The sequence below is a fragment of the Rissa tridactyla genome, chromosome 9 (assembly GCF_028500815.1).
Source record: "Rissa tridactyla isolate bRisTri1 chromosome 9, bRisTri1.patW.cur.20221130, whole genome shotgun sequence".
Classification (NCBI taxonomy): domain Eukaryota; kingdom Metazoa; phylum Chordata; class Aves; order Charadriiformes; family Laridae; genus Rissa; species Rissa tridactyla.
This window is the reverse complement of record NC_071474.1, coordinates 21,378,737-21,406,618: the sequence shown is the minus strand read 5'-3', so window position 1 is coordinate 21,406,618 and position 27,882 is coordinate 21,378,737.

The window sequence follows — 27,882 nt, the reverse complement described above, 5'->3', positions numbered from 1 at the left end:
GTCCCCAAAGCCACCGGGCTCACAACCCCTGGCAAGGAGAGGGTTACCATCTCCAGCAGCCGCCACCGCAGCCAGCCTGGTGAATGATATTAGCAAAAATGAATAGAAATACTACATGAAGCTAATAAGATCTGAGGGGAGCTCCTTAGACAAGTTGATTTCCAAATTGGACTGACTTTAACCTCACATAAATAAAAATGAACGCTTATAAAACATGGTGGAAAAATCCATAAGGGCAGATGAAGGCATTTATGCATTTTTATCTCCCTCTTGCGCTTGTGGTCCAGAACAGGGCTCCACGTGCTGCTCAGGATCACCATGAACCTGCCCGTGGTCCGGATTAGCCCAGGCAGGTAGTGTCTGGGGCCAGACTCATTCTGCAATAGCAAATGCTGCCCTGGGCTGTCCCTCAGCCACCAGCAAGGTTCAGGGACAGCGAAACTCCCTTGGGCCGGCTGCCTCCAACCCTTCGCTCCAGGCACAGTGGAGCGGGCAGCAAGCAGGAAAGGGCAGGGGCTCAAGCTGAGATGTACAAACCCAGCGCAAAGCAAGCCCCCATCTCTGGCTGCCAGAGAAGGTCCATCTCTGGTACCCAAACTCTCCTTTTCACTAAACCTGAAGGAACGTAACAACCTCACCCAGTCTGCCAAACTCAGCTTGAATTCACCGCTGCTTCTGTAAAGCATGGCAGCAGGACAGACACACATCACACATGCATGGAGCCAGGAGGATCACAAAACCTTATATTTCTTTAGGCAACCACTGCTTAAAAATGGCACTGCCCCAAAGGTCTTCAACCTAAGCAGAAGATAAAAAGAATCAGAAGGAGAAAACGAGGTCGCTGCCTGACAGACAGGTGGTTCCCACCCTTGCACCCAAGCCATTGTCACCAATTTGGGACAGAGGTTGGCAAAGGAGGGGCGAAGGGCAGGGACACATTTTTTGCAAGGTGCATCTAGGAGCTCCTCTTCAAGCAAGAGGCACTGGGGCAGAAAGCAGAGCGCTGTGTGCTGGGAGACAGTGAGTGCTGGCAGAGGCTGTCACCAGAGCTGAGTGACAGCGAGAAACCGTGTGTGGAGAGGGACTATGAGGTTAACAGGAGAGAAAGCTGCGAAAGGGCTGGAGAGCAGAGACAGGTGACTGCTGTTTGCCAGCAGGAACGAGCAAAACCAAGTAAAGCATGGGTGACACAAGCAAAATGACAGGCGAGGAAAATGATCCTTGCAGCAGAGTTCTGAACAGGCAGGAGTGGGAGAAGATTGCATTTGTCAAGGACAGAGAAAAGGATGTTGCAGGAATTGAGCCGTGAGATGATGACACTCCAGGTGAGGGTTTTAGCTGTACCTTAGCAACCTGATGCAAGGGAACGAGACAGGCCGAGCAGAGTCATCTGACCCGCAGGCAACACCGAGCTGGCCCCTGGATTAGGGTAACCTTCAGTTTCCTACGTGGAGCTTGCACACGGATGCTGAGATCCAGGTCCAGGCAGCACAGGAGGTGATGGCGACTGAGGATGGGCTCTGGGGAGCTGTTCCTGAACCCAGTCCTCTGCCGGCATGAGGAAGATAAGATTTTCTTATCTTCAGACAGACAAGACAAACAAAGAGGTAGACAGAAAACCAGGAAAGAGGATTTGGGTTGCCGAGGGAGGACAGGTCTTCAAGAGGTCTGGGGGATGAGGGGTCACGAGGGAAGCATTCTGCCGGTGTGGAGCTGTTGCCAGGGACAGCTTATCAGCATCAGGGAAAGCAGGGCACGGGGCCAGCCCTGTGCTGGAACCAGAGCAGAAGAGCCGGCCAGCAGTCATCGACAGCGTGTTCAAAGAGCTACAGGAACTGGGGAGGAAAAAAAGGGTGGGCGAGAGTTGATGGGGTCTAAGGTAGAAGGGAAGAAAAGCAGAACTGTCTGGGAAGGGAAAAGCAAAGGGGAGAGAGGCAGGGAATCACAATGCAAGGAAAAAGTCACTGCACCCCCCGGCAAACTCAGCCAAGCCTCCCAGGTGAGAGGCATGAGGAGGCAAAGCCCCAAACCAGCCATCTCAGAAATCCTGCTAATGGCAGCAACTGCCCTATAAAAAGGGGTCTGGCCTTTGGAAAATTACGTGGGCAACAACAAAGTGGAGCGGCCTTTAACATTCATTTCCTCCACATAAATAACACTGTCTGTAACTTTGGCTTTACAAGCAAATATTTACAGGGCAGAGAATCTACAAGAGATAAACAAAACAATTTCTGAGGTGCCTGGGACAGAGACAAGGAGCTTGGAGATGAGCTCCCCTTGCCCAAAGTGAGCAAAGAGGGATGGGTCCAGGGACCTGGGCAACCAGATGACACCGGGGGCCACGTGCCCCTCTGAAAGCACAAGCGGTCATGTGAGATCTTGATGCTTGTGAGATCTTTTCCCTGCTGCCACGTGCCAGCCCAGAGCTAGTTGTGTGCAGGACCTCACGTTCACACGTGGGTTTTGCTGGCAGTCAGGGGAAACTCTCAGCTCTGCTTCTACCTGGAGATAACCTGGGCACGATGGAGGAGCCAAGGTCCAGCAGCTAGAGGTCTGTGTTCACCCATGGCTAGGCTTGGCCAACTCACCATTCACCTGTACCAGCGCCTTTCAGCCCAAGAAGAGGGCAAATATCTGTCTCACATGTGTTGTACTGGTTATGAGCCTCCCTGCCTCCAGCCCTCCCCGCCATCCTCCCTGGCACCACTTGAACACATTTTTGAGAAATGCATCGCTGCCAAACACCAGCCCTGAGGAACCCATCCCGAAAACATGAGCGCATCCCAGGGAAAGCCTGCTGGTCCCCTTCCTAGCCACCCCCCAACAGCTGGGGGAGCCCTGGACAAATAACAGTGGCAGTGTTTCTGAAATAATATCATGTACAATTTTGGATCCATAAAAAAAGGCAAAGCTTTTTGATGCAATTCAGGAGTGGGAAAATAAACAAACAAACAAAACTAACAAACAACAAATCCAGACCCATGTACTAAATCCTCCACAGGTTTTGTCACACTGAAATTCAGGCTCAGAGTAACTTTCTAGGAGAGAGGAATTCCCACTGTGTCCCTCCTCTACACTCACCGCTCGTTATCCTCAGCATAGAAATTTTTCCTACCATTTTCAGGAGGTGCTTTGAGCTGTTTTCAGCTCAAAATGCTCTGTGCAGTGAATCCAGATTGGACTTGGTCGGCAGGGGTAACAGGAGGCTGCAAGCAGGAACAAAAACCCCACGCAACTCACATACAACAGAAAGACACTTCCAGCCTCGAAGGGCTCACCACCCTAAGTCCAGACCTTGCAAATGTCTCCTGAGCTTTACTGGTCAAGTTGTATTGAATTCGGCAGCGCGGGGAATTCAGCCCATGAGTGAGCCTGTGCAGGATCAGGACCCTGGTGCACGAGGTGCACAAGCAGGCAGGCAGCTCTGGAGCGCTGCAGGACATGGCACGTTCCAACTCACCTCGCTGCGTTGTACCGAAGCAGATCAAACACAAAAACCCACAAGTGGGTTCTTTCTCTGCAGACACTGTCGTGTCTGAAACAAAGGCCGATTACAAGGGAAGAAGCCTCCCTCTGCCCGGGGGAAATCAGATTGCTGCTTTCGTGTTTGGGCTGCGTCGCTGCCCACGTGCTGGGAGCCAGCGCAGCAGCAGCATGGGATGGGTGGCTCTGCCCATGGCACGACTTGGGGCTTGGGCAAGTCCCCGATCCTCTCATCGGGCACAAGGTGCAGGAGAAGGACTTACAGGGGCTTCGTAGCAGGCTCAGGCAGGGACAGACACACAGACTGGGACAAAGGCAAGGGAAACTGCTCGTAAAAGCTATGGATTTATCTTTCCCCTCTTCCCCCTAAAACGCACGTTTCATTTCAACCCAGAGAAATAGAGGTTAAATTTGGAAATGAACTTCATTTAAAAACAAAGTGAAAATGAAAATTTCAAACCTGTTTTGTTGCTTTTTTTTTGTTGTTGTTCCTGGGCATTTCTGAAACAGAGTTACTTTTCACTTAGGAAGTGAGCCGGCATGCACAAACAAGAAACAAGATGAAGTGACCCCAAACAAATGAAATGGATTTTCATGGTTAGTTTCTTCCTCGGGGTGTGTATGAGGGGAAAGGGATCACTGTCAGTCTCCCAGAGACATTTTTTAACTGTTCTACTTCAGACACCAGACTGAAAAACTGAATTATTCAGAGAGCTCTAATTGCAGCTCCGAGGTACCCTTCCCTTCCTTCGCACAGTACCATCCTGGCAGAAACTGCTGTTTTCCTACTGCTTTCCCAAGGGATACAGGCTCTACCCACACCCCGAGATCATCATGTACCTATTCCCAACAGCACGACACCTTGGGGGGAAGAGGGTTTTTACAGATGAGCGTGCACAAGTCCATACATGCGCACATAAACTTTGCAGGATGGAAGGAAGAACAAGAAAATAATGAATCCCCTTGCACTCACTAAGTCCAAACAAATAGACTGAAGTGGGAGTCAGATTTGCATCGGTTTGATTGAAGATGTAATTTTCTTCTGAATAAATGTGGTTGCATCCAAATCAAACCTTTAGTCCCTCAGACATTATAACTCTTTCCTTTCTTCCCTCAGGGTTTGCCAACCTTTAAGGCTGACCAAGGATGATGTATTACAAGAAGGAATGGCCTTAAATAAGATAAGGGCAATTTCAGAATAGATATAAGGAAAAACACCCCATAGGGAAGAAAGGGATATTTAAAAAAAGCTGCAAGAAAAGGTGCCATCGCTAGGAATGATCAAGCCAGCCCAGCCCCACATCCCACACAGCATCACCTCAGGATTACGGCATCCCTCACACAGAGAGCTGTGCCCTACATACCACAGGGATGGGGCTCTGTTTTCCCTGCAGCCTCCTGCTCAGAGCACTGGATACCCACCATAGCTCCTTCAATCCACCCCATGGGTCTCCATCACCATTTCGCCATGGTCACCTGTAGCATAGTACATGATATCATACCCTCAGGACATGCGGAAGACTCACAGGTCTTGGTAAGCTTCATGGTTAGGATGAGCCTCTGACAGAAATCTGGGCACGAATTTAATGCTATTAAAAATGGAAAGTATTTTCCAGAGCCTTTCAGGCCTCGGCCCTGCTGCCTCTCCCCAGTAAAGCCTGGTGAGATTCAAACCCTTCCTCCTTTACTCAAATCTCCCTGGGTCATCACAAACACCACCTGGCTAGAATCGGCACTTAAGTGCCTCCCTCAAGCTATCTCTGACTGGGTGAACCTGGTCCCTATCAGAGACCTGCTGCATGCTGAGCTCCCTCACCCATTCTCTTTTCTTTCCTTACAGAACCATATTTATGAAATCCTGCCAAGGTCTCTATCAATTGCTCAGGCAGTCTTGGCCACAGAGCAGCTATCAGAGCAGTGAGGAACCCGTCAGCCTCTCAGGCAGGGGGCAAAGAGGAACCAGGGCCCCAAAAGAACAGATTTGCTGGGCAGCAAAGGGGGATGTAGCCCCCATCCTCGCTAGCCCCATCCCAAGGCACACCATGGTCCTTCCCCTCCGCCTGCCCCCCCATCCACACTGCAGCTCCATCCAACTGTCAGGCAGCATAGCGCTGAGTAGAGAAGACACAAGCCAGTGCAAGAGAAAGGAGAATAACAGCCACAAAGATGAAAAATTGCACATTATAGCCAGAGAGGAAGTTACTCGCACATTACTGAGCAGCTCTTTGCTCTTCTCTTTGTCTGAAGCCCTGGGGATTTGCAGCCATGCTATGAACATGCAGCAGAGACGTGCATCTCTTGGGCATGAATTCTGCCCCTGCACAAGTTTTCACTGCTCCAACTGCAGCTTCCCAGTGCAGAGTATCCCTGGGAAGAGCACAGATGTTCACAGCCTCAATTTATGTGAGGGAAATCCATCACAAGGCATGAAAGCCTTTCATTCAGGACAATTTGTTGCAGGAGTTATAAACTGAGGTGCTGGGAAGGCAATTGTCAGGCCAGGGGCACTGCAGATCAGCAAGGCGGAGAGGGCTGCCCCTGCAAGAGAGATGAGAGCTACCTAATAAACATTTATTGGGCAAATGAGGCTGTATATAGCATGCCCGCTCCCGAGCTGGGCATGGCGAAGAGAATGGGGCAGGGCTGTGCAGCCTTGTCCCTGGGTGCTCTTTGTAACCTGGAGCCATCACTCAGAAGCAAGGACCACGGTAGAGGCAACGCCAAGGCCCTAGGAAGGGAAAGAGGGAGAGATTGATTATCCCATAAATCAATTGCTGGGCACTGATTACAAAATAAACCACCAGGGCAAAGGTCAAGTGCTTTATTATATCACCAAGCCCACAAGATTTATTTACCATTTGGGCCATCAGTCCCTCTTGCCATCTATTACCGGGAACTGCAGCACTCCCTTCCCAGGTTCAGGCGTGGCTTCTGCCTACATGCACAACCAGGCGCAGCCCTGCAGCAGCAGCACAAGGCTTTGAGAAAAGATCCAGCAGTCAGGACCAGGCAGGTCCAGACATCAATCCTGTAGGACCTACTTACCCACATCTACAGCACTGGGAAAGGTGACAGACAGGCAGACCAGCCTTGCTGCAGACACCAGCAGTGGCTGAGGGTGGTCAGCAAGTCCCCTATCATCATCAGACTGCCTGGAAGCAAATCATAGGATTGTTTGGGTTGGAAGAGACCTTAAAGATCACCTAGTTCTGACCCCCCTGCCCGGGGCAGGGACACCTCCCACCAGACCAGGCTGCTCAAAGCCCCATCCAGCCTGGCCTTGAACACCTCCAGGGATGGGGCAGCCACAGCTTCTCTGGGCAACCTGGGCCATTGTCTTACCACCCTCATAGTTAAGAATTTCTTCCTAATATCTAATCTGAATCTCCCCTCTTTCAGTTTAAAACCATTACGCCTTGTGTTATTGCTACACTCCCTCATGAAGAGTCCCTCCCCATCTCTCCTATAGGCCCCCTTCAGGTACTGGAAGGCCATTATAAGGTCTCCCTCACTTCTCCATGGTGGGGGAGACCAGAGGAACATGGTCTCCTCTGCAAAGAGCTACCAGGCCTGGCTGGGCTGCACCATGCAAAGACTCCCACAGTGGGTCAGCCTCTGGGTGCACTTGCCATTTCTCTCTGGGCTTCAGGAAAGACCAAACCCTTTGAGAGGATGAGCAACTTCCCAGCAGGGAAGCAGGGCCTTGCTCCAAATCAGATCTGTACCTGGCCAAGCTTTCCATATCAACTTCTACCATCTGAGCTCTGTATCCATACAGGGAGAGCTGCAGAGACTGTCTCATAGCACTCAACTGGAATTCAGCCTACAAAACTTTATTTCCCCACCACCACCCGCTCCCCTTTCTAACTTTAGATTTTAAACACAGGCAGCAATAAGAGGAATTCCTGGGAGTATTGTTCATCTGTTTCCCATAAGCTGCTTGTCACTGACCATGAAAAGATTTTTCAGTCTGGCTCCCAAAATATAAAAACCCTAAAATGGACATTTTTGAGTCCTTCACATCAACCAAAGGAGAAATAACGTCAGAGCTGTAGGATGTGTGTGCGCGTGTACTCAGAGGGTGGCAAAGACATATCACGGGGGGGAGGAGAGGCGCCAGCCCGTGTGCCGTGGGCAGAATGCCTTCTGCCTGCCTCCGACCGCACAGCCCATGCCTGGGGGAGGCAAAGGTGCGAGCCTGGATGCTGCTAGGTGGGCTGCAAGGGGGTGCCAGTGCAGATAGCCCAGGCTAGGGCTGTTTCCACTTATGGGTGTTCCCATTGACCGTAGGGCTGTTACCCACACCCCCCTGCATACAGTACTCTGCCAAAATGGTTGCTGCAGTTGGCACTTGCCTGGGACTTTATTTTTCTTTCCAGAAGCGCTGAGTGTTTTGACTCCTATTTTAGCCCATCCGCCAGCAGCAGACAGCAGAGGCTCCAGCTGTGTCCCAGCCACACATTCCCACAAGCCGTGCAGGACATGCAGAGGGGCACGACCATCAAGGGGACAGCTGAGATAATGAATCACAACACACTCTGACCCTCATATAAATCAGCGGTGTCACTAGAAACACCTCAGTGATTAACCCTGGCTGGGGATACAGCCCCCACAGACACCTCCTGCCCCAGGGTAGGGTTCAGAGATCTCTTCTAGGGCAGGTCATGGCCCTGGCAATCACGGCTGTACTCCTACTGAGGCCACCCTCTCAGTAAGCTCAACCACCCCTCAACCGCCACTGTCTCCAGCTTGAAAACACAAGGCACCCTCATCCCAGGAGATGAAGCCCCACCTCGGTATCTCTGAACTGCAACAAAAACATCCCCAGTCCTCTAGGACAATTCCATGTCCCAGGAGAGTCAGAAAAACGCAAAGACCTGTGGTTGCTCCATTGGTCCTTGCTTCCCCAAGAGAGGCAGCAAACTCCACAGGAGAAGTCCTAACAGTGCAGAAATGGGCAGCTCTACCAGTAGCTGCGTTGCTCTTGGCAGTTACATTTCCCACTGCATGGGTGGGCTCCTCAGTATATGGTGCTCATCTCCAGAGCTGGCATTGTCAGCCACAATCACCACCTTGACCTCAGTGGGGAAGGGTGTGATAGGTAACCAGCCCCTCCTGCACTCTCCCAGGGAACCCGGTAGCAACAATACCTGATTCCAAGCATTGACTGCCTCAATCCTGCAGGTTTTTGCAAATCCCTTGGGAATCAACAGTACATTACTTTTAGGGCTTGGTATGTCTGCTTCTCTCCCATAGGGGTTTTGACCTGCATGGGCATCCATCACTCCTATCGCTTGGCCTAGCTCCATGTTTCTGATGGCGGTAATGAACCGAGGTCGGCATGAGACAGTTACATTCCCCAGCCCTCCCTTCACTCCTCCTGGCAGATTTAGAAGTTCATATTTAATCTGAAAGCGGGAAGATGGAGAGGAGCCTCACCAGCTGCAGCTTCCGTAAATGTCAGGACAGGAATGAGATCTTAGCAAGCCTTAATATACTATGCAAATCCTCAGAGCATGACCATGTGTTGCCAGGGCTTTTTATTCCCCTCCGTGGTAATTGGAGAGACAAGGATTAAAAAGGGGAGGTGCCACATAACTAGCCGGTCCCTCTGCTTTACTAACCATTGTTTAAAAGCAATATCTGCACGTATGGGCCTAAGGCTCTTTGAAGATCTACGGGCAGAGGTGGGTGTTCTCCTAAAGGGTGCTAGCCAAAGACTTTTGCCTGCATCTCCCTACTTTGGGGTATATTTCGTGTGTGTGCAAAAGGATGAGGCACGCATGCACGCTTCTGGCTGTGTCAGTGAACAGCCACGGATTTGGCATGTTCGTGGCTGAAAGTGAGACTGTGCTCCATGGAGACGGGATGAGGAGGAGGAGGTGGCACTGCACGGTGGCTGGGCATGCAGCTCTGTGTACCTCTTTCTACAACCACGTGTTTAAGTCCCCTTTTTTTTCTTTACTTTTTTTTTTTGAATGCATCAGGAAAGCTCCATCACTTTTCTCTCCTGTAACGATGTTGACCTGATTAAAATTTTTATTGGATTTTACAAAATAATTTCATACGTACCATTCCCTGAAGCCCTGCAGGGTGGAGGGAAGGCGGGAGAGAGAGAAAAAGAGAAGAGAGTATATTAAGAATGAGGTGGAGACAGAAAATATTTTATTTTACTCTGAAATGATTTTTCCTGAATGAATAATAGATTAGAAATCTCACTGGCCTTTTTTTTTTTTTTTTCTTTTTCTTAAATAGTGCTCTTACAATCGCCCCTGAAACATGCAGGCATAAAAAAAGTCACAACTTGAGCATTTTGGGCCTATTTCAGCAACAGCTTTGCTTTCCTCCTCTCGCTCCCAACCCTTTTCACCACCTCTCAGCAGCAAGCACACCATGGCTGCCACAACCTCAGAGTATGAGGAGACGGATCCATGACCCTCCTGGCAATCCACGGCTCCTCCTTCAGTCAGCCCAAAGCATCCCCTCCAGTCCAACTCCTGTTTTAACTCGATGCTTCAACGTAAGAACAAACTGGGTGGAGGCACCACTTTGTCCCTCTCCTGTGGGGACTATAAGCTGAGGTCGGTCCCAGGGACTCCAAAGAGCTTCTTATTAACCAAGCCACAAAGACAGGCCACAAGCAGCAGGTTGTGGGTTGCCACACCAGACTCTTGGTTCCTACCTCCCTGTCCCCAGCCTTGGCCAGTGACAGCTTCATGAGACTGATGTGTCCCAGGCTCCAGGAAGCTTGAGGCAAATGAAACTCAAGTGACAAAGAAGGGCTTGAGACAAGTGATTGTCTTGCTTTTAGCATTTTTCTACTGTTTTCCCTCCCCTCCAAGGCGATGTTGTAACACTGACTTTTCAGGCATAGAAATCCCACTGTTGTTTTGCTCCAGTCCCTAGAAAGAAGTTGGGTCTTTGCTAGTTTGAGGAATGTCATGGGTATGATTCAATCATCCAATTCCTTTTTCATATATTTAAATTAGATTGCAACCTTCTGGCCCAGGGACTAGCTATTGCCTTCCAGAGGAAGGCAGCCACTCCTGTGATGGGCACCTTTGCATTCTAGGTCCCAGTACAACAATAAAAAAAATAAAAAGATAATGCTTTCCAGGGAGCTCAACATTTGCTTCAGATGTCCTTTTCAGGAGTACCCCCACAGGGCTGGCTTGTTTTGAAATTTAGTTTCCCTGGTAGATGCTTATGAAATAAACATTTCAGTGCTGCATAGATGCCTCACCAGAACCACCACCCCCCAAGAAGCAACAAGTCTCTGAGCCAAACCTAATGCTGGTGGAGTCTCAGGTGACAGCAACTAGTCGAGCAAAATCAAGGTGAGGAATAAAGCACGTTACTCTGCAGGCACCATTCGTGGCCAGCAGCTGAGATTGCCTCCAAGTTTCTTGCTCTCTAGGTGGTTCTCAAGGTCACATTGCTGGAAGTATTAAGGTTGTCTGGGTAACCTTTAATACATGTTTTGGAATGAGTTTGTGGGGCGAGGGTTGAAATTTTTTCCAGCATCATGTTCTCTAACAATTGCTGTTTGACATTTCCCACAGATTCTAGTTTTCTTCCTGTAGCGAGTGTTCAGACAAGCTCCAGGTCAGACCACATCTGCTGAGCTTGGAGGGCATTGCAGCCCCCTAAACCCTGCATTCCTGCAGGGTCTCTGGGTGGGACAGCACTGTTCTTTTACTCATCACTCTCCATATCTGCTCTGTTGTCATGGGGAGCAGTGGCAAAGTGTCACCTCACCTCCAAACACAGGCAACCAACCTCACCCCCCCCGCAGCACATCATACCACCCCTGAGACTTTGCAGGAGACTGCAGTCTGCTTCCAGAGCACCATCCCTCCTGATCCTGCCATCTCCCACCGTGGCACTGCCCTAAGGGCATCCATCCATGTGATTTCAGGCTGTGTCCGTCACTCAAGACAACTTAATCTTTCAACACTCCCTGCTACTCCATCCTCTGAGTGAGGGCTGAGGGCCAGCCCTGGTCCGTGAGGGCTCTGTGCAGATCGCTGTGGCCTGGAGACCCGCAGAGCGGAGATCTGGCAGCAGAAAGGGATTTGCAGTGTAGTGAATAGCTAACTGATAAATACTACAGTAAGAAAACTCCAAACCCCGGATAAAAATGGCTTATGGCATTAAGCTGTGCCCACGGTCCAAGAAACAGAGGGCACCTGCAGCTGCTACTGCATTGCCCCACACCTAGCACAAAATGGTCATTTGTTTCTGACTGACTTTGATTCAAGTTAAAGACAGTAATAAGGAAGAGAAGAATATAAAGCCTCCCCAAGAGGCTAAGCACAGCCATTCACCGATGAGAATTTGAGGCACGAAATGGCAGCTGCTCCTGCAAGCGGGCAGAGCCAGCTCCCGCCTTGGTAAGTGCAGAGAGCAGCGGGGCTCCTGCTGCCACACAGCTGCCACCGCCGGCCTGGCTCGGGATTGTGGGAGGTGGACAAGAAATTATGGACATTAATTTCTATTCTGCGATGAGCAAAAAGAACAACCCACAGGCTCTAACCAAACCCGAATCTTTCTGGAACTTGGGCATTAATCTTTAGAAAGAATAATAACTCCCTTTAAGTATTTGCATTTTACTCTTCCCAATTTATGAGATATGATGCAGACACAGCCCCTCTCTGCTGGGCGACCAGGCTCATGCATATCATAGAGCTCTAGGCATCTCACACATGATCTGCAGGCCCACTTCCAGGCCTTGCAGCTTCATCTCCTCCCATAGGAGCTCCTAGAAGCCTCCAGGCTTTGAAGCTCACAACCGCATATCAGCTTCCTCCTATCCATCCGGGCTCCCTGGACTGCCCGCCTTGTGACAAAGGGCAGCCACCAGCTCATGGGCCACAGGCTTGGCTCCTTTCTTGTCCCTAAATCACCCATGCAGATGGGTTTAAATACACCAAATGACTTCCTAACCTCACATCTCCCTGTAAGCAGGATCTGGAGCTGTCACAGACATGTTACACCACGGCAAAGGGGAGAGGTGTGAATTTCGGAACCCTTCCTCCTGGTCTGGGAGCAGATGAAGTGACAGGTCAACATCAGCTCCCACCAACCCCTGTCGTCAAGCCATCTTTCACAGGCAAGGATTTGGCAGCCAGTGTGTGAGAGAAGCCTGTAGCCCACACCACAAAACGCCTTCACGACAAGTGGCATCTCTTGGCCTTTACCACAGCAGTGGAGCATCAACTGGTTCCCTCAACACGTGGGGGGAAGCTTGTGCTGTTGCTGCTTCACCCTGGATAACGAGGGCTTTAATTTCCAGGTTTGTCAACTTAGCACCTTGCCAGAACTAGGACTCATTTTTAGTATTAAAAAATAATGCATATTTATCAAAGCAAGTCAGGCGGCAGGGAGGGGGAAAACAGCTGGCAGCAGTCTGCCTCTCCCCATCTGACATGTGCTTGCCATTTTTCACAGTTTCAACAGCTCTCCAGCTCTAGTCCTTATAATTACAATGAAAAAAAAAAAGCCTCACACACGACCATAGCACCTCACAGCCAAGATGCCAGCGTGTTTCCACATAAAAGCTTCATTGCTAAAACCCAAAATTTTTCAGAGTCTCTGCTTTATTCCCATCCTCCCTTATATCATTGTATTCACATGGTGTTCAATTATTTACAAGCACACAAAACACTCCATCCCAGATTCTCAACTGGTATTAATCAGTGAAGTACCAAATAAATCAATGGAGCTACAAAGATTTGCTCCGGAGAAGGATCTGTCCTGCTGTCCCTGAAGACTCCCTTCTTCCCTCCACAGCACACATGGGGAAGGAGAGGACAAAAAAAAAAAACCCAAAACAAAACACAAAAACCCAGAGCTTTTTTTTTTTTTTCATTCCCCAACTTTGCCAGACACATGCAAGCACGCTAGTGTCCACCGAGACCTCCTCCCCACTACTGACCTACTTCTCATTCATGTGCCTGCGACACATTTGTGTCCTATGGCAGCCCCAGGTATTCCTGGAAGCAGCCATCCACACCTTGCCCAGAGCACTGTGGCAGCACCAGGAACTCTGGGCATGGGGCCTGCCCCTGAGCATTAGGATAAAATCCCCAACTTTAATGACAGATAAGGTTTTCAGACTATTCAGCCAGGCCTGGTGCTTCCTTGGAGCTGATGGAGCATCACCTGTCTTCAGTCTGTTCCTTCCGGGCTTTTTCTCCATCTTTTTTGGAGTGTCAGCCCTTCCAAGGAAGCCCAAAGGGAGACAGCTTCCCCTGGCTGGTGAGCATGGAGGGCTAACACACAAGACGGTCTCCTTTAGCAATGGCTGATCATTCCTAACTTGCCAACCTCCACCATTTGAATCAGGACCTAGATCACAAATCAGAGGCACCAATATATTGGGATAGGCATGGGACATTCTTCTAAAGCTATGGGACAATCTTCAATCAATTAGTGCCTTTTTAGGATTGATTAATTCCTATAGATAACACTAAGCTTTCCACAAGACTAGGGCCAGTACAACCAATCTTTCAGTAAGTATCTTTACCAGGACTCTGTGATCACACAAGAAGCAGAAACTGACTTTTGAAAAGACATTTTCTTATTTGCACCTTCACTTCGAATCAGAAAGTGAAGAGTTCATGAAAACATAATACGAGTGTAAAGAACAGGTCTGTTCCCTTGAGAGCATTTCCACACACAGACTGGAGAATCATGTGTGAAACCCTGGGCCAGTGGGCAACTCATTAGAAGACAAGACTTTCAATTTACTCCTATTACCATCACCAGTTCACAAGCTGGGGCCACTCCATTCAAAACCAGAAGGCCAACGAAGTACAGGAGACAGACACCAGGCTGGTTCTTCCTGCACTGAGCCCAGCTTACTCATCCCTCATGTACCACCACAGCAAAGAGATGTCACAAGGCCTTCATCATGACTGGAATCATAATATCCATGATTCACATGGAAGAGTTTTTATACAAAGCACCAAGATAAAAATAAAATGAAGAGGGGGGGAGGAACTTAGCAAGAAACTTGTTTCATTCCCTACAAGATGGATAAACCAAGACGAATGTAAACAGCTCAACTTGACCCAAATATTTTTTCGTTGCTGAGTAACCCTGCAAAAAATGCTGTTATCTCACTAGCATCTGTGGAGATTAGAAGGAAGGGAATTTTAAGCAAACATTCATTGTCCCTTGTTTTAGGAATTTCAGTCTGGACATGAAATCTTGGGACTGCTGCTCTTCCAGGACCCCTGGCCCCTTTTGGTAGGGAACAAACGGCTGAGGAGGGCAGGAAGCATCTGTAACATCTCCAACACATTAACATGCTGTTGGCATGAAGGTTTACATAAAACATTTGGATTTACAGCTTACCAAGTTCTTCTAAGGGAAGGATGCGGCTGCTTTCCGAAGGCTAGGAGCAGGAAATACACGCTCAGGCCATGACTACAGCAGGAGGTGGGAGGAGGGGTAGTCACAGCAGATGCCTCGAGACATTTTGGGTGGCAGTAGGCACCCGCTGAGGGGCTCAGACTTTACAACCCACACTGGCTGCCATATGTTGCAAGAGTGGCTCAGCATCACACAGGACCCAATTTATAGCATACTTCATGGCTGCGAGTACCACACTACCCTCTTACTTCTCTCCATTAGTACAATCACCTTTCTGCCAAGCGTCTTCTAGCACCTCGCTATCGTATTTACTGATTTTTTTCATGTTTTTGTAGGTGGAGGGAGATCTGATAGATCAGCTGAGAGATTCAGGCATGAGGGTTTAGTCTCATTTGTGCTCTGGAGGTCAGGCCTCCTCACTCCTTCACTCCCTTCCAACAGATAAGCACTATCTCAACAACACACAGATGCTTTTAGAGATCACCTTGGCCCCTGCTAAGCTGTGCAGCACTTCTGCTGTGTGTGTCCTGGAGTTGGAAATGGACAGCAAGCAGATCTGTGCCTGTGACACTGGGAGCTCGGAACAGGTGGGGTGGGGAGATTACAGCTCTGAAAACGGCAGCCCTTCCAGCAACAACAGACTTTCTTGTTGAATTTCTCCTGGAGTAACTCAGGGAAGTGAGAGTAGAGGGGAAAGAAAGGCCTGGAGGTGGCAGGATGAAAATCAGTCTTCCATCAGCCGGGGCTCAGAGGGAGAGGATGCCAGTGGCACCTGGCAACAGGCTGCAATGAAAAGATGCGCACGCAGGGCAGAGTGAAGGTACAGCACCGCTGTGCTTTTGTTATACAGCAGCTGCAACATAACCCCAGTGTTATGGCGTGATGGCAGGGCACTACTGCAACCCAACAAGCTCCGGAGATGGGGGAAGTGGGAGGCCTGAGAGCAAAACCCTTCCACCCTGGGATGGGGGAGGCTCTCACCTCTGGAGGACTCTTTGGGAAATATGGCAGTCTGCTCGAAATATTTAGTCTCAGTCACACATAGACAACTTTATGGGCTGGGTCTTCTGCCCCGCGTGAGCGCAATGAATGAGAGGTCAGTTCACACTCAGTCACTGGAAGGAGTATGTCACCCTGAACCACTAGTTTACATCCGAGCTGGGTCAGCCCAGCTGCTAAACTAAAGAGTAAGGCAATTTACTCTGTAAGGGTCCTTAAAATATCAACTCAGTGCAAGTATTACGGCTCCCACCAGGGCTCTGAGGGAAGACAGTCATCCACACTCGCGCTAGGCAACTGCAGTTGCATCTCTCAGATTCGTGGAGAGTCTGGGATATTTTTAACATTTTGAAAGAAACAGCTCCTCAGCATCAGTTATTTTAACTCAGTACCGAGTCCATACATTCAAGACCAGTCCTACTGCACATACGTTTGCTAGTGTCCTACCCCTCCCTCCACGGCAGCTGCCGGCCCTGGCCTGCTTTGCCTCCCAACTCACAGCAGTGCATCCTCAGGTGATGCATCTCCTTGACATGCACAACAGGCACAGCCAGGGAGCTTCCTGGAGGAAGCAATTACAGAAATTGAGCTCACCCAAACAATTAAAAAAGCTGAGATATCTCTCCAAGCTCCAATTTTTCTCTCTACTACACCTAGGACCTGCGTCAGACTAAAACGCATCAGTTGGAGCAGATTTTGCTCTTCTCCAGTTGCTGCCTGCAGCTCCGCCAATGCTGACAGCTCTACAGGGCTAGTCCAGAAGCTCCAGTTCACCAAGGACATCAACACAGCCCACCTGTCCTGTTTAGGTTGGATCAACCAGTTCCATAATGGAAGTGGTATTGGTTATACCAGTGCAGACTGGAGCCTGTGGAGCCATTTGGTCCCGTGGCAGCATTTTCAACCCTGGAAAGCAGAGGCTTCTGTCTGATCACAGCCTGCTAAAAGGCTTTGCTCCTCCTGCCCTACCTGGCAGCTAACACATCACAGAGAACTCCATAATCCTCCCAGCAAAGCAGATCTCAGCTGTAACATAAGCTGAACTTCTACTTCAGCTTTCACAGGCAGCTCAAGTGAAAATGAAAAGCAACCGATAAAGGAAAACCCACAAAGTGAAGCAGGTGGTGAGGGGGCCAGAGGCAGAGAATGCGACTGGAAAGAGCAATGCCACCACAGATCTAGCAGTGCAAACATTAATTGCTTCTTAATTATTCCAGTGCTTTCCTTCCCCAGTGGCTGGTAATTATGGGATTCCTGCCTGCCCTCCGGTGGCTAAGGAGAAGCAAACCAAGAGTGTGTCAGCACAGCAAGCTCAGTAACCAAGCATCCCCAGCAGCCTGTTTTACCCCACAGTGGACAACAGGAAGCTGCTGACATTCCTCTTGAGTACCATTGCAAAGCAAGTCTACTTAGACACCTCAGCCATCGCTGGGGGAATGTGAACCACCAGTGCTACCTATGTGGAGACTATGGAGAGGCCAGTAGCTTGAGTTTCCGTCTGACTCAAAAGCATATTTTGCTTCTTATCAGATACATGGGTAGGAAAGAGCATAAACAAAGCAAGGACAGCCCAGACATTTTGCCACAGATTCAGCTGCATTTCTGAGGCTCTAAAGAACAGAGGGAATGACCTTTCCTCTGTCCCGCTGCCTCCATGCCCCTGGACACAGTCACTTCCAGCTCTCAGAGAAGGGTCCCACTGCCACTCAGCACACCTCTTGCTATCAACACTCTTATGAAAAAGCTGGCTTTGTGCATCTCTCTGCTGCTTTGTGATCTGGAGAAGCCCAGCTTGGTAAAGCACAGCCAGATGATGAGTATGGCACAGTCACCACCAGGTACCACTCTGTTCCCATCCCCTCCAATCTCTCCCCACAATAGTTCCGAGCCACCACCAGGTTCAGAGACTCAAGTCTTCAGCAGATCCCCTCCATGGGAATCTCACCCAGTACCACACGAGAATTTTGACAGACACACATTGCGAACAAGCAAAGAGACAGCTGAGAAAAACCTGTGTTTAACTTTCAGGTTCAAATATATTCTCCTCCATCCACTCCAGATGCTACTCAGATACTTCAGAAATGGATATTTAAAGATATCATGATCAAAGCAAGAGGAGGAGGAGGGCAAGGGCACAAGAGTCCCATTAGTAGGAAATCAGAATTCAGCTACATCCCTTACACAAGACAAAGGTGAGATAAAAGCTCTGTGAGGAAGACAACATGGGATCACAGCGGCATTGACTTCCTTAACATCTGTAAGCAGAAAACATGCTCACTGCTTCCATACGGGAAAGGGCACAAACTCAGCAGTTTTCTTCTGGTAGGTTGATGGGAATTTGAAACAGACTTTTCACAGCGCCAGTTATTTCTGGATTTTAAAGGCCCAAGAATAGCTTCTGCTTCTTGCAGGCCTGCATGCGAGCACCCAGACATCTGCCAAGAGAGCAGCAGCCTACTCTCGGTATGGCAGAATATACTCTGGATGGGATATTCCAGGACGGGAATAGGACTAGTAGCCAGGAGATTCGAGCACGGTTTGCTGTATGATCCCCTGCTTTGCCTCACAAGGACGACAAAGGTTTCCATCTGAGTGCTGTTCCCACTGGGGCAGCTCTATGCTAGTGCTAACGTGTTAGCAGCTCTATGATTTCAGACTCGATTACTAAGTGTGCAAAAGCAGTCTCACAACCGAGCCACGAGTGCCTCCTTAGGCACTCATAAGCCAAAACTCACAAAGAACAATCATTCATCACCCCCCATAGCTCAGGGAGCTCTAAAAGAGAAACAGCCACCAAGGAGTTAGGAGCTTGTGACAAAGTATTCATGTCTACCCGTGAGTCAGAGCAGCTCAACTTGTACCCACAGAATGATGTGTCTTCTTCAGGATGGTGGTAATCTCCTCTAAGCAGGAAGGAATGGGCTCAAGCCACAAACCAGTCTGGCCTCAAACCCACAGCACATGCGAGGGAGGTAAGTGACGAGCTCCCTTTGCCCCAGCTTAGGGGTCTGCATGTTGTACCGTTAGCCCAGTGCTGCCTGCAAGACCCATCAGTGAAGATGCGGAACACTAATGATCCCATAGGAGCCACAGAAGAGTAAGTCAATAACCTATCTTAGCCAAACCTTCCTCCAAGTGGGCAGGAACTGGTGCTGACTCCACAAGGCCATTTTTGCTGGCATTGCCATTACAGTGCCAGAAAGTGACTCACGTCTTTGACGGGAGCTCAGAGGAGAGGGACTGGGGAAATCACATCTCACCCTGCCTTTCCCTAGCCAAGCCTCTAGATGAGAAGAGGCCGGGGAGGGGGGAAGCATCATCCTTTCTAACACAGGAGAAAAGAATTGGTGCTACAGGAGCACAAAGAAGCTCACCCTCCACTCAGGGCAGCTGCTCAGCATCCCAAGGGCTGTTGTACGGTGGGAAGATCCGGGATGGAACACTGTCAGTGACTGCAAGGAGAAAACCTGGCACATTGTGAGCAAGGAGGGACTGAACCCCAGGCCACCGGATCACAGGACAAAAGCTTCCAAAGGAAGAGTGAAGCCTTCAGCAGCACCACATCCATGGCCACTGTGCCATCTAGCCACTAGGGTGAGACAAAACACCATCGAGGGCACACGGATAAACACCCCATCACCACTTGGGTACTAAGGAGCAACAAGCAATTTGCGGACCAGGAAAGAGAGACTTCAGTGGCAGCGGCCAACACCACAATGTACATACTGCAGGTAGGAAGCTCTTGTACCTTCACACACACTACCCTGTTGCCCAAGGACCCAATTCCAAGCCCTCCAAAGAAAAAAAAAAAATCAATGAGATAACAGGGAGATGAGTTGCAGCCAATATGGATTTGTCAAGAGCAAATCACATCAAGCCAATCTATCTTCCTCCTATAACTGCATAATAGGCTTTCAGCAAAGAGCACTACCTGTCAAACATATCAGCTTTAGTAAGGCTTTTGACACTGTCTTGCCTGCCATTCCCACAAGCAAGGGGAATATGGCCTTAAGAGAAACTACGATGGAGCAGATACAAAACTGCTCAGAGCACCATATGCAGAAGGCAGATACCAGTGGTCTCCTCTGCTACAAAGGAGGAACATGTTGACAAACAGGATTTTGTAGGAGTCTGTCACGTACCAGCTCTCTTCAGGACTTTCCGCTACTGACCTGGATGATGGAGCAAAAATGAAAGTTATTAAATTTTCAGGTGTCATGAAGGTGGGAAGAATAGCAGGTACTTTTAGAAGACAGGATCAGAAGACCTTGTTATCTCAAAAAATCATCCTTTCTTTTTTTTTTCAGGCAGATACAAAGGCCAGGTTTTTCTCTCAGGTAGGGATAATCAGCCGTCCAAGAACAAGTATCCAAACACAAAGAACAGATTTTCAGGGACTACTGCTTCACTAGTCTTGCGTATCAAGGACTACTGACGCTGCAAGGCATCTGGGGCCTCTTGTTCTTGACCCTATGACAGTAGTGTCTAGGGTCCAAGACAGACTAGCAAGCATGTTACGTTACCCAGGGCATCCCTTCCCTAGCCCCTTGCAAACAGAATCAATATCAAGCTCAAAGGGCCCTGAACAGGATCAGAAAACACAGATTCACACTCCCAGGCTGCCCTTTATCTACTGCATCACTGTCACATTCACTGTCTCTTCTGAAAACTGCTTCAGCAGGGAAGGTGTTCCTGTGCCAGCAGCACATCATGCTAATGATGACAGCCAAGCACATACTAGATCTGACTGCTGTGCATATCATACATGTTTCAAAGTTGTCCCAACTGCCTTTTCAAGCCCTTCCCATAACCAGCTGCACCCGATTCTGCTGAAGTGATCTTCCTCTTCCCCTGCTACATCTCACACCATTTTAATCTGTAGTCTCTGTAAGACAAGGACTTCCCATCTCCAGTCGAGTTTGCCACTGGAAGCAAACAAAGCACAAATGCCGTCCAAAAATAATGAGCCAGCACATCCAGACATGGCACTTTTTATAGAAAGCCATGCCCAAGCTCCGGCAATGAGCTATGTTTCAAGCCGGCAGGGAAGAGACACTTGCGGCCATTCTCTGCATGATCTTTGGGCTTTCCCCTCTGACCATGCTTTTGGTTTATCATAGTGTGAGCTGGTAGGGAACTGGACCTTGCAGCCCTGGGAACTCTGATGTTCCAGGTAAGTTCATTCACTGCCAGAATAATAAAGCAGAGTTTCCAAATAAGTGACATTTCTTTGCCTTAAGAGTTGCTTATTACAGGCAATTGCAGGGAAGACTGTGAAGTAGCAATGGATTGATTTGACTCCTATGGAGGTGACTAATGGCAACATGATCCAACAGCTAAGGCAGAAGACTAGACAGCAATGCCCCCCACAGCTGCCTTTCTAGGAAGACACTTCCCTTGCATGTAATGAGGGAATCCTCATACCATGCTCCCCATGAGTACATCACCTGGGGGTGATTATGGTACATTTTTGCTACACACTCCAAGAACCCAGAATGGGAAGCAAATGCTTGAAATGAAAGCAGGATTGCTGGGCTAGGGAAGGAAAGTCAGCATTGCACTTCAGGTTCAGAAGAACCCAGTCAGCTGGCAAAACCCTCTTCACTGCTGTGGATGTGAGCGATGGGTATTGACGAGGCAGATTACACAGAGCATCACCCAGACCATGGGCTTTTAGCACCCTGTGGAGCATGATTGAATGCAGCCTTATCCCTCCTGAACAAAGTCAAAAATAAAGCACTGCAGCAGAAATCATAGTGAGACTCAGGGTCATCCCAGGGCTGGTTTCTTCATGATGAGGGGCAAGACAATCTATGCATCAGCAACTTGACCAAATTTAAAGAAAAGTCACAGGAAGAGCTAAAGCAGAAGATGAACTGGCTTGTATTTATTAGCCACCACAAAAGAGAGGAGCAAGATCGAGCCATAAAAGCAAGGCATTAGCACCTCTATGATCAGCATAAATCTAATGAGGACCTGCCATCGCTCTCACCAGTACTTACTGCAGTTTCTCTCCTGAGGGATGGGCTATGCATGCACACACTCCTCAAGCCTCACGGCACCTGACAACCTTCAAGCAGTCAGGGGAGGCTCTGCAGCCTGCCATTGCTTTTCCTCCTTCAGTAGAGCTTGGGCATCATTATTGCACACTTAACACTGCCGAAAAGCCTGTGAAGTTTAAAACAGGATTGTCATCGCTTCTGTCATTCACACAGATGTGAGTGCCACAAGGGCATCCTAGAACTTAGACTAGATCAGCTCACAGCTAAGGGACCACACTGGGAGTTGAATGGAAGTTACAAGCTATGGAAATTCACCACAAAAATTGCACTTTGAGTACTGTAAGCCACGGGTTAGTGGGGCTACTGGCACAGTCAGTTCAGTTCTTAGCTTATGCTTCCTTGCATCCCTTGCTGCCTTTAAGCTACCATGTCAGAGCACCTGTGATCCACGCTATTAATGCCAGGATCTCAGCTTATCCCAGCCTGAGAACAGCGCACAGACAGTTATTCGTGCCTTTCATCACCTCTCAGCTAGACCACAGCAATATGACAACCCTGCAGCATGCAAGAAGCTCTAGCTGAAATATGCTCTGCATCCCTGAGCGCTCTGTAATCCCATTACCACGACCACACCAGGCTGGGCCCCTGCCTCACAGGTCCTGAAGTAGAGATCAAGGAGAAAGCCAACTCAAGGCCCTGGCTGACCCTCATGTCCCTGTAGCCTCATGGGCAGAGCTAAGGCCGCCTTACAGGATGGAGACCTGCACATGGCACATTCAACAATCACAGAGCACCATGGTGCCCCACAAAGGCTGATCTCATCTACACACAGCAGACAACCTTCCCAGCCCCCATTGAGCTGTCTCTGCCCAGGGGGCACAAGTTATAAACATTTCCTTTTGCGAACTGGGTTTCTTTGGGCTACCTGGTCTGACGGAAATACACCATGACATGTGGATTTAAAGGAAATACCCTAGAACATGACTTTCCACTGCAGACACTTAACACCTGGGATGACACTAAAATATGTGGACCCTGACAGATGCAGGCACATTCACTGTAATGCAAGACTCAAAGATGCTCAGATATGTACACTCAGAGGACAGGAAGCTCTCTCTACAGCCTACGCTTATGGTGGAAAGCTTACTAGCTCTTGGTCAGCCTGTACAGCCATATCAAGTTAGGGTGGAGGTTGTTTGATTCCTTTGGAACATGACTGGGACAGTTTATTTGGAAGAGGACAGATATTACAGACATGAATGGGAGAGGTGGGCTCTCCAGTCCAAGCAATGACTATCATGGCATGAAGTGACAGAAAGAGATGGTGTTTGTGCCTCTGCTGAGCTCATACAATCCCCCTATGGCTTAGCTCCCTCGTCTGTAAAGACAAGGATAACTTTGCTCACTTATCAATTCCATATTTGCATCAGCTAAAAAGAATAAAGGTCTAGTCCCATGAGGTTCTGATTCACTCTACTGAAGGTGCTTTATTCTTTTACAACAAGTTAATAGGAGTTGTGGGAAAAAACAATCCACCCTGTTTGGATGTCCTGGAAGAGATGACTTATCAGGAAAGGCAGCCACAACGCCTTAACTTGCAGATTCCCAAACACTGCTACAGGCCTTTTCTTTACCTGCCTCTGCCGATTTTCACCATGAGCTGTACGGCTTTATTATCATCTCTCTAAGGTTCCTCTACATGCTCCAAGCTCATCCCATACTACCTAAATGCCAGCCGTTGCAGGCAGAGAGCCATTAGCACTGCAGTGCTGTTATTGCTGCTGCCTGGGCTGGAATTAATGCAGCCCAGACACAGCACAGTGAAAATATTGACTTTCCAGCTAATCAAACCAAATTCCATGAAAGCTACAACTTCAAACTTCAAAAAATTCATCAATGATTCATAAATATTTGAAAGTGCCAGATTGATTGCATCTGGATTACTGCAGCGGAGGGGGCTGAGGTCTGGCTGAGATGTAGATGGACTAGACAGTTGCTCAGACCTTGATGTCATGTATCACCCTGTGCTACCAGGACTGTACAGATCTTCCCAGCCTCAGAGAAAGGATGAGCACTATATCCCAGTGCTATGTTACCTATGTTGGTGTAACCCTACTCACTCCAGAGCACCCAGCCCGCAGGTAGGATGTACCATCCCAGCTGCTGGGACCACAAACATTGGAAGCCTGACAACTTGGTTGTTCAATTGCTGACTCTGGAATAATATACATATATATGTGTGTGTGGGGGGGTGTATATATATGCACCCACGTCCTTCACCCATTGCCCACCAGCCAACCAGGTTTTTGGTATTCCCAGAACATACCAACCTTCAGCTGGCCTCCTGGGGACCAAGACAATTTGCTAGCCTGGCCTTCTCTCCACCCAGCCCTCTCATCTTCATGCCAGCCAGCCAAGGAGGAGTGGTTTATTTTCCTAATGAATTTTCCAAGGGAAACAAAATCCGGGAAATTATGCAATAAGTCAAGATGATCTATTTTTACTTCACGCCACAGAGAAGCTCCATCTTTTCCCACATAAGAGAAAATGAATCTGTTGTCTAATTCCAACTTAGAGGAGGTGGAGGGAAACTTTCTGGAAGGAAACACTTACAAAAAATAACTTTGGTTGCACTGCAGACAATCTTTGCTGCATAAAAGTTGATTTGCAAAGCCATTTCAGGCTGCCTGTGACCTCCAAGTCTCTGGAGCTACATTTGTACTCAAGAGAACCTAGCACAAAGTCCTGTCTTGTTAAACCATATATTCAGCTCTTCAAATCAAGAGGAGAAAGAGAGGCCTAGAAATCTTACCCTGAAACACAAAATTATCCTTCGTTAGCAACTGATTTGAGGACAGAGTCCCAGATGAACTGGAAGAGCCAAACATGCCAAGAGACCAGCTTTCCCAGAACACTGTACCCACTTCTAGGTGGAAAGGAATAGGCATGAAAACCTCAGTTCACCGAGTCAGGTACCTCTTGCCCATGGCCTGCATGTAGTGCAGATGTGCTGATGGCAAGGACTGTCCCACACTGTAACAGACAAAAAGTCTTTGGGTATCAAGCTCCCAGATTCCGCCAGCTGCTTGACCACAGACCCTGATAACAAGGAAAACAAGGAAGGCTGCCAGCCTTCTCCAATTTCAAATCTCCACGAACCTCATGCTGTAGGCAAAGGGACTTTTCCTCCCTGGCATTAAATGGAGTGGACAGTGCACCTCAATACCCAAAACACTTCTTGCACTGGAATAAAGAAATTAAAGCAACCATTTCTTTCTCACCATTGAAAACAAACTGAGGCCCTAAGATAGTAATTCTAGATACAAGATCAGGAAACACTCCTTGCCCATAAGCCTTCCCATCTTTCACATCAGAGGTACCTTTAACACAATTCATTCTACAGCACTGCTGGTTCCTCCCCAAATGTCTGAGAATAAAGTCTTGCCCTCAATGTTTTTAATTAAGATTTTCCCTAATCAGGAAAGAAACAGGATAATCGCTTGCAGTAATTTAATGAAGTAGTTAAGATTCACAAAAACATCACTTTTATTCAGCAGGGATGGCATATACATCAGTTTGACCCTCAGATATCAGGAGTTTGAGGGCAGGGATGCATCTCGGTTCTGTGCATCTGCAGCGCCAGAGCATGGGGTTCCTATACCACAACTGAGCATCACGCATGTCACAACAGTCAGCAAAGCAGCAAGTGTGCAGAGACTGCTCTGCCTGGGTTTTCTGCCATAACACCGCGCTGTCTAAGCCTTTGACACTGCCTTGTAAGAAACTGCATGAGGAGAAAGAGGCAGGTCACCTCAGCAAGAGGCGGAGAGGTCCCTGGTAGTGCCATATAACCAACAACACTTGTCTCAAATGTCACCTCCCCTCATTTCCAGTGCCACTGCCTTTTCCCATTCTGCACCATTCCCTTCTGGCTGCCCTCCCCACCCAGGTCAGCTGCTTCTCCATCTTTGCTGCCCCCACACACACACATCATTTCTCACCATCATCTGCATCCTTGCTCCCAAGGGTGAAATTGTTTCTTCTCATGAAATTCAGAGGCCAAGGTTGAAACTTGGACTTCAGATTAAATAAAACCATTAAAAAAACCCCTGTACTCTGAGTTTGCTCATGTAAATCAGTGGCACACTAGCAGATATACCAAATATCCCCCAATGCGCATGTGTCAGTGTATTTCTTCCTTCAGAGATCATTAATGGTTCATGACCAAGGTCAGGAGTCAAGTCTAAGACTGTGCTGCTGATATAAAGGAAAGTGACTTTGCAGCGACACAGGGCACAACCTGCCCAGCTAATAGACTCAGAGGAACTCCATTCCCAGACCTCATCCATCCCCCAATTTATAAATAATAAATTGCCATTTTAAAACTTCTCTCTAGGAAGAGCGTCCTGAGCCTTCCCCACCCCTTGGAGAGTGTAAATGCAGAGATGAGAAGACTGAAACACGCAGTGGATTAAAAATCACTGTAACTAAAATCAGCTTCAAAGCCAGAATAAAAGCAAAGCACAATGCGAAAATCTTCTGGAAAAAATAAAGGTTTTTAGCAGAGAAGGCTTAAAATGGGCAGACCTGGGACCAGCCGCTCCCAGCCACCACGAAGAAGGGCATTCAGTCACCATAGAGACAACACACAGGCATGATGCTCCTGTCCCCACTTTGCAACCTCGTCTCCTCCGAGGCTCTGGAGCAGATGGCAAGCTGTGAGCAAGGGGAAGGAGGGACTGGTGAAATGCTGCATGTAAATAAGACTGCTAAACACTCCTGTTGTGACTCGGCAGCAGCCGGGTGAGGCTATTAAGGGGCTGCTGCAGGCAAATGGTTAGCCAGCAGTAATGAGCTGGCTACGAGTGACTGATTCCATGTCAAGGTTGGGCGGTGTCGATCAGAGATGTACGGCTGCAGTCCTGCCACTTTGGAAAAGATGCAGGCTGATGGATCACCTGTAAAGGCCCATATCACTGGGGAAAGGCAAAGGAGCACAGTGTCCCGAGAGAGACCAGGACAGCACCGTGACTTTGGACAGGAGCCATCCTGAGCGTTGAGCTTCTGCCAGTTTCCAGAAGCAAATGAAGATATTCCTTTTACTACTGGCCTGATGCCCTCGGGAGCATCTTTTCAACACAAATTTCTAGCTGGGCCTGGAAAGGCCAAACAGGGATAACTTTGCTCTTTGGAGAAATATATTATGTGATTCGCACTACAGCAGCCGCAGCCCTGTTGGAGACTCCTCCCCAGTGACAATGAAGGGAAGGTGAAGGGGCATATGAGTGCTGCCATGTGTTGACCTGGGAAAGGCTACGTCACTGCAGCTTAGACTGTCACATCACTACACCAGCTAAGAAGCAGGTGTTTTTTCAGGAGCCTCACCTGGTTTACCAGGTTTGGAAGGTGTCTGGGGCTTTTTTTTTTTTCCCCAATCTGAGGAATTTCCCCCCCTTATCTGTTGCCTTAGTGCAAGGAACCTGTGTATCTTCTGGGCTCTATGCCCTGCTCCCAGAGAAGGGAACAGCTCTGCATCTCAGGTTTCATGCCCAAAGCAACACCAGCCAGTCCCTCCATATACAAAGAAGGCCGAACCTTCTGCACAGCTACATCAGCGCCCAAGGTGAGAGGAGCAGGAACAACGTCCATTTCGATTACATTATCACAGCGAGATGTTGACAGATTAGGGCTGCAAAGGCCAGCCTAACAGCACGTGGAGACTGTCCCTTGGAGGAGAGGAATATCCCCACTCCCGGTGCTAACTAGTGCACCATATCGCAGCTCAGTTTGCAGGGCCTGGGGGCTTGAAATAAAGGATCTGCCCAGGATCAGTCATGAGACCAGTCACCAGCAGTTACAATTTCTCTGGGTCTATGCTCTTCCATCCCTCCTTGACTCACACTCTTATACAGCCTAAAAAGACTAGTGATAGTCACAGCTCAAATACTCTATTTAAAGGCTGCCTTGAGGACTAGAAGTTAATTTAAAAACTAACTGACCTAAGCTCTCTGCCATATCA